This window comes from Sceloporus occidentalis, unplaced genomic scaffold, assembly GCF_023333645.1.
Source record: "Sceloporus occidentalis isolate IW3139 unplaced genomic scaffold, rSceOcc1.0.p SCAF_2, whole genome shotgun sequence".
NCBI lineage: Eukaryota > Metazoa > Chordata > Lepidosauria > Squamata > Phrynosomatidae > Sceloporus > Sceloporus occidentalis.
In genome coordinates this window covers 131,308,713-131,315,008 of record NW_028316982.1, presented here as the reverse complement: position 1 = coordinate 131,315,008, position 6,296 = coordinate 131,308,713, and positions in this window count along the sequence as shown.

Below are 6,296 nucleotides of genomic sequence, written 5' to 3'. Positions count from 1 at the left end.
CTACACCAGTCAGGCTGTTTGTGCAGGTGGAGGGGGGAACAACAGTTAAAAGGCAGGTTGGGGAAAAGGAGACATTGCCTAGTTCTTCCTGACAGATTTCTAGGCTGCATCTTTCTGATCCATGATCCGTTAACTACTATAGATACAGGAGCCCTGTACCCTATTCAACCTGTCAGCCTTAAGGCTACCCCGAATTTACAATAATGATATGGAGAGAAGGGTATGTTGGGAGTATATATTTCTTTACTAGTTGTTTCAAAAAAAGGTGATTCACCATGGCAAAAAACCATTTGCTTCTCAGCCTGAGGATTTTTGAGTACACCCAGCTCTACCCAGTATCTGTCACTCTAATTATGGAGAATAGCTGACCTGGAGTATTATGAAACACTGAACATTTGTTGATCTCTTCTAATTACCATTCTGTTTTTAAGCTGATGGTTTTATACCGTTTTAGTGCTATTGTAACTGTTAAATTCCTCTTTCTCATTTCCCAGTGTCTTGACACAGACTTTACACAGAGCTTTTTCAAGTACTCTTCCCTACACACTGAGAACCTTTACAGGCAGTAACATGTCTACCTTTTAAAGTGACTCTGTAATCTATCTTTAATATAATTATTTTTGAAATATGCAGGCAATGTCTTGATAATGCATATTCCACTGAATGTATTTTTCATAGGGTTTACAGTCTTTTATTATTTAAAAAAAACGATGTATCTTATCCTAATAAAAAGTCAATTTATTATTTTACTTTTTTCTACTATTTGATATATTTTTGTGACTGTGTCTACAGCAGACTGATTTAAAATGTACCTTTAAATGAGTGTCTTGAGTATCTTGCCTGCACACTGAAAACTTAATTTACCTTTCACTAATAAGGCAGGTGTGAGAAGGAATGCAAAAGTTTCTCCTATTGCAATCTGCATGTGGTCTGGCATGTTGCCTAGAAGCACAATTGCTCTGCTAGGAAAAGAAAATGTTCTTTCAGCCATTTTATGATCTGACAAGTGCTGCTGTTCCCATCTGAATGTCCTCTTTTGTTGCCGCAGAAAATAATTTATTGAAAATTCACATAAAAATTTAATGGAAACATAAATACGCGTAAAACTGTTAATATTGCTTTGTGCTTTAAATTAACCATCCCTTTGCTTGTGTTATTATCTCTTGTCTTTTCTTCAGCCTTTTTCATCTTACATCCATATTAAATATGTCCTCCCTGCTGCATGAGTGCAGTATTTTTGTCTTCCTCGTGAAGACTGGGAAAGGGCTTTGTCTCTTCCTACCATATCTACTTTCTAAATTAGATTTCTATCATATTAGTTTACATTTTAAATCGAAAAGTCTTCACATATCCTAAGAATTAATTTAACACCTAATACCATCAGCAGTAGGACAGAGGGAATGGGAACTAAGCACCAGTCAAAATTCCCAAGTACATTTCAATATCACTGCTTGGAGCTGAGGAAAAAGCATAAAATGGAAATGAATAAAATAGTAACATGTTATGGGAGTTTTGTACGAAACAGAACATTTAGTTATTACATTCATCACCACAAATGAAAGTAGCTTACAATGGCATAAACCAGAAGTGACACCTAAGGGCAATTTTTAATTTAAAAAAAAAATATTTTTGCAATATTCAGTACAATACAATACATAACATTTTCCTTCGTAAATATATACTTTGCATTCTAATATCTTATATCTAAATATCTTTAACATACCACCTCAGTGTTCCCCTTCTTCGGAGCCATTTCTATCCTTATACTCCACCCAAAATTTTAATTCATCTTGTGAAGGTAATTTTCTATCTTCTTTTCTTAATACTTTTTCAATAATTTTTTCCATATCTCATCAAAATAATTTCTTTTACACAATCCTTTTTTTTGTTTGTTGTTACTTTCAATTTACATCCAAGACCAATCTAAAGCACTAAAACAATGCTCTCCTGGTAAAACGTATTTCAAAAACTGGACAAGTCAGCATAAAAGCCAAAAGCCTGGCTAAACTAGCAAGTCTTTGCCTGTAGATAGCAGGCCACCGCAGATGGAACTAGATTGGCCTCTCTTGGCAGCCCCAAGAAACCCTTTCCCTTGCATTCTGCCGCCTACGGTTGTGGGACAGAATTAAAAGACCTCTCGCCAAGATGTCAAAACATGGGCCTGTTCCCAAATTATGAAGTTTCTGTAGCCTCTTCCTAAGCCATGAAGGGCTCTATAGGTTATATCCAATGTTTTAATTACCCCCAGAAATAGACTATTGCCAGAGCCAATGAAACTCTGGTTCAGAAGAAGTCTTGTGCCCTTTTGCTGCCCCTGGTCTGGCTGTAACAATTTGAATCAGCTGATGCTTTTGAATGCTTTCTCCATGTAGAGTGCCTTGTTTAGAGTAGTCTAAATAAGAGGTATGCTATGGCATGTGTCACTTTGACCCGTTCAAGCTGACAGCCCCTGGAATGGACGTGGTTGCCATCCTGCTTGTGAAGGATGCTTTTGGCCACAACTGAAATCTAGCCATCCAGGGTGGAATCTGAGGACACTGAGTCAGTGATCCTCAGCAAGAAGACCCAAAACGCACTGAACTCCTGCTCTGCTCCTCTACTAACAAGGACTAACTTGTCTGGATTAAACTTCAGTTTCTTCAATATATTACAGGCGCTGAACAGTGATTTAGAACTAGAAAAGTATTCTTGGTTATATATGGAAAGGGAAAACAGAGTTGTCTGTCATCAACATAGCAGTGCCACTGTGTTCCAAAACTCAATTATATCAATGTGTCAAGCAGCATGAAGGACGTAATGGTCTAGGGCATGATAGGCCAATGCCTAATGGCAGTTCACAGCTTGCCAGTGTATTTCCATACCACTCCCTCTGGAGGAGGTTATCTTTTAGATAAGATCAGAACCACCAATAACAGTGCCTCTGTTCCATTGTGGTCCAGGATACCATTGCCGATGATATTGAAAGTTGGCTTAGAAGAACCAAGTGGGTCACAGTCACACTGTCCAATTTCAAGAATACATAATCCACCAAGATGACTGCCTCAAGTGATCCTTTCTATAACTAGGCCAAAAGCCAGATGGAAGAGGATCTAGATAATCTGCCTCATCCAGAAATACCTGAAACTGATATGCCAGCACACATTCACAACTTGCCAACTGTGCTCCATGTAACTAAATAAATCTTTTAACACCTAAAGTGTAACCCATAAACCCCACAAAGTTAGGCACATAGACTTCAACTATGTGAGTGGAGGTGGGGTGTGATTTAACACTTAGTACATTTAGCAAATGTTATTGCTTCCCCCTGCAAAGATAAAATTCTCACTTCATGGATATTGAAGGTACTGCACCTTCTCCACCTGTGTGTTGAAAATCAGTTCTGGAACCAACTGGAATCAGTACCTGGAATTTTTATTTCATTGTTCTAACACTTGCATTGGTTATTATTTTCCAAGCTATTAAAAAAGATGCAGCTTTGATCCATACAATTGTAAGAATTAATCTTACATCTTAATCTGTTCTCCTACAATTTCTGCTAGTTTCACAATTTCTAAAAATACCTGGTTCCTCCAAGAATCAGCTTAGAAACTATGCTTCTATTAATGCAGGAGGAAATAGCATTTGCCTTTTTCGCTGCACCATCACACTGCTGGCTCATGTTCAATTTATGAGCAACAATAATCCCAAGGTCCTTATCTCATGTAGCACTGCTGAAACGATGTGTGCTCATACTATACCTGTGGATTTTGGGTTTGTGGCCTAAAGGTAGAATTTTGCTTGTGTCATTAATGAGTTTCATTTTATTAACGATGATAATTGAAATAGTTCAACTCCCTGGGTTATTGCTAATTAACTTGTTGACTGAAATATTTACGTGGGGCCAGACCAAGGGGTTTACTGAGAACAGCGTGGAGCTTGTTATACTGTTGACCTTAGAGGAACACATTTTGTTATTGGTTCCTTGAAAGGCCTCTTTTTGTGAAATCCCCCCTCCATGGGTTACAAAACCAATAATAAGTCTGTTGCTTGTGAATGGTAGGAGTTCAGCATGTCTGAGAACTGCCAGGTTGGAGAAGTACCTACCAACCTTTACCAGGGATGGACAAAATGTGGTCTGCAGGCTGCACAAGGCTCCTGGACCCCATGTTTCCAGTTGCTGAAGCTCCCTGCCAGTCCCTCAAAGCCCCACAACCCCCACCATTTTTTTAAAATGATGCCATTTGTGCGTGTTTTGTCTGAAAATTGTGTAGGCATTCCCACAAAAGGGCAACCCCCCAAACTCCCAGCCCTACACAGAAAGCCCCCCCAAAATTTCCAAATACCTCTGCTTTACCTTCTTAAAATGGTGACTTGAAGCATCACAGCTACTCTTAGCCTTTGCTGCCATGCATAGTGGGGATAGTAAAACTGCTGGTATGCATGTTTTGTTGATATGAAAATGTTGGTGAAATACTTTGAAGTCTCCGGGGTGCTATATAAATAATGGTGGTGGCAATGATTCACGTTATGCTGCTTTTAATTATAGCTGGTTTCTGACTCTATGGATAACACCAGAAACTAGAAATATGGTTCAGTACCATCCACCAAGTACACAACCAAATATATAACATCATCAGCAAATTTACCAAGCCATAAGGATAAAATAGAACATAAAAACATCCTTCCAAAGGAAATATATTTTGATGCAGGGTCTCTAGTTTCCTGTGTGGGGAATCATCACATGTAGTTGGTTGCATTATAATTGGATGGAGGACCTTTATTTAGTTGATCTTATTGATATTTGAGATGAATTCCAGTTTGAAGTCTTGTTGTTTTCTACTCTTTAAAAGTTCTGGGTGAAAAATCTAGCATTTGAGGTTTTATTCTCAGATGATGTGGATGAGAAGCATAGAACAGTGTTCCTCTCCTGGCCACCATGAACCCATACAAAAGAAAGGAATGAAATAAATGTATTGGGAAGATCAGTTAAGGAAGCAGCTCTTGAGATTCTAACACACTCCGGACAATTGTCCCTAAGAATGATGAAAGTGAGACAGGGAATCCTGCGGCTGAAAATCCAGCAGGCTTATGATAGTATAGATAAAGGGAATCAGTTTCTCTTGAAAGTACCTTCAAGTAGTCACAATGTATGCATGGAATGGAATGGAAGAATAAGAGGAATGGGAAGTGAATGATGGTTTGAGTAGGTGAGTAAAGGTATAGAGGATGTTGGATAGGTGGAGATGAGGAAAGAAGTGAAGAGAAGAGGTAAAATGAAAAATGGGTAGGAGGTAATGAGAGTATGGATAAGAGAAGAATGCAGGAATAAATGAACATAGGGCAAAAGGGAGGAGAAGGAATTTAGGAGAGAAGAAGACTAAATTATCTAATTATTGTTTATTTCAGGATTGGGACGGGGGTGTGAAGGAATTAATTTGCATTTTAATTACTTTGTTATGTTACTTGCTATGTATTTTGTATTGTATTTGATATACATTTGTATTGCTATTTTTATTGAAACTGGTATTTGTTATGAATTTTATTGTAACCTACCCAGATTCTATGTGATTGGGTGGGCTATAAATAAATCCTTATTATTATTATTATTAGAAGAAGAAGAAGAAGAAGAAGAAGAAGAAGAAGAAGAAGAAGAAGAAGAAGAAGAAAGAAAGAAAGAAAGAAAGAAAGAAAGAAAGAAGAGGAGGGTATAGGGAAAGAAGTGGTAGGTGAGAATGTGGCCAAATGAAATTGGTCAGTAATACTGGGCCTGAACAGACAGGCCAAAATAAAGCTGCTTTGGGTCACTTTGGAGGTATGCTGTTTAAATGACCATAAGACTGGAGCGTGGCTTTGGTGCAGCTTCTGGCCTCTTAGAACGTGTGCATAATTTAAACAGCATACCTCCCAAAGTGACCCGAAGCAGCTTTATTTTGGCCTGTCCGGGCTCACTGTGTGATAGAGCTTTGAAGCTATTTTTATAAGTGAGTAAGATGAGTTTTGAATGATAGGAGGAGTATGTTTAAAGGGATATGTTAGATGAAAAAAATCATTTGGTTTGATGTAAGTTTACTTAGAATGCTTAACTGATTGTATCAATGTGTTAAGTTGAAGTATGTTGAATTGGAATAAAGATACATTTTTTAAAAAAGGAAGCAAAAAAGAAAGTACTTTCAAGCCACAGTTGCACACTGACCCTGTGTATTTTAGAAGGACGTGTGATCCATAAAGAAGCCATTGGGCTGAAATGAGAGAAAAATACCTGTTGGGTTCCCGAACGTGAGCAACCTAGTTAGCAGAGCCCAGCAGCAGGCTAGTCA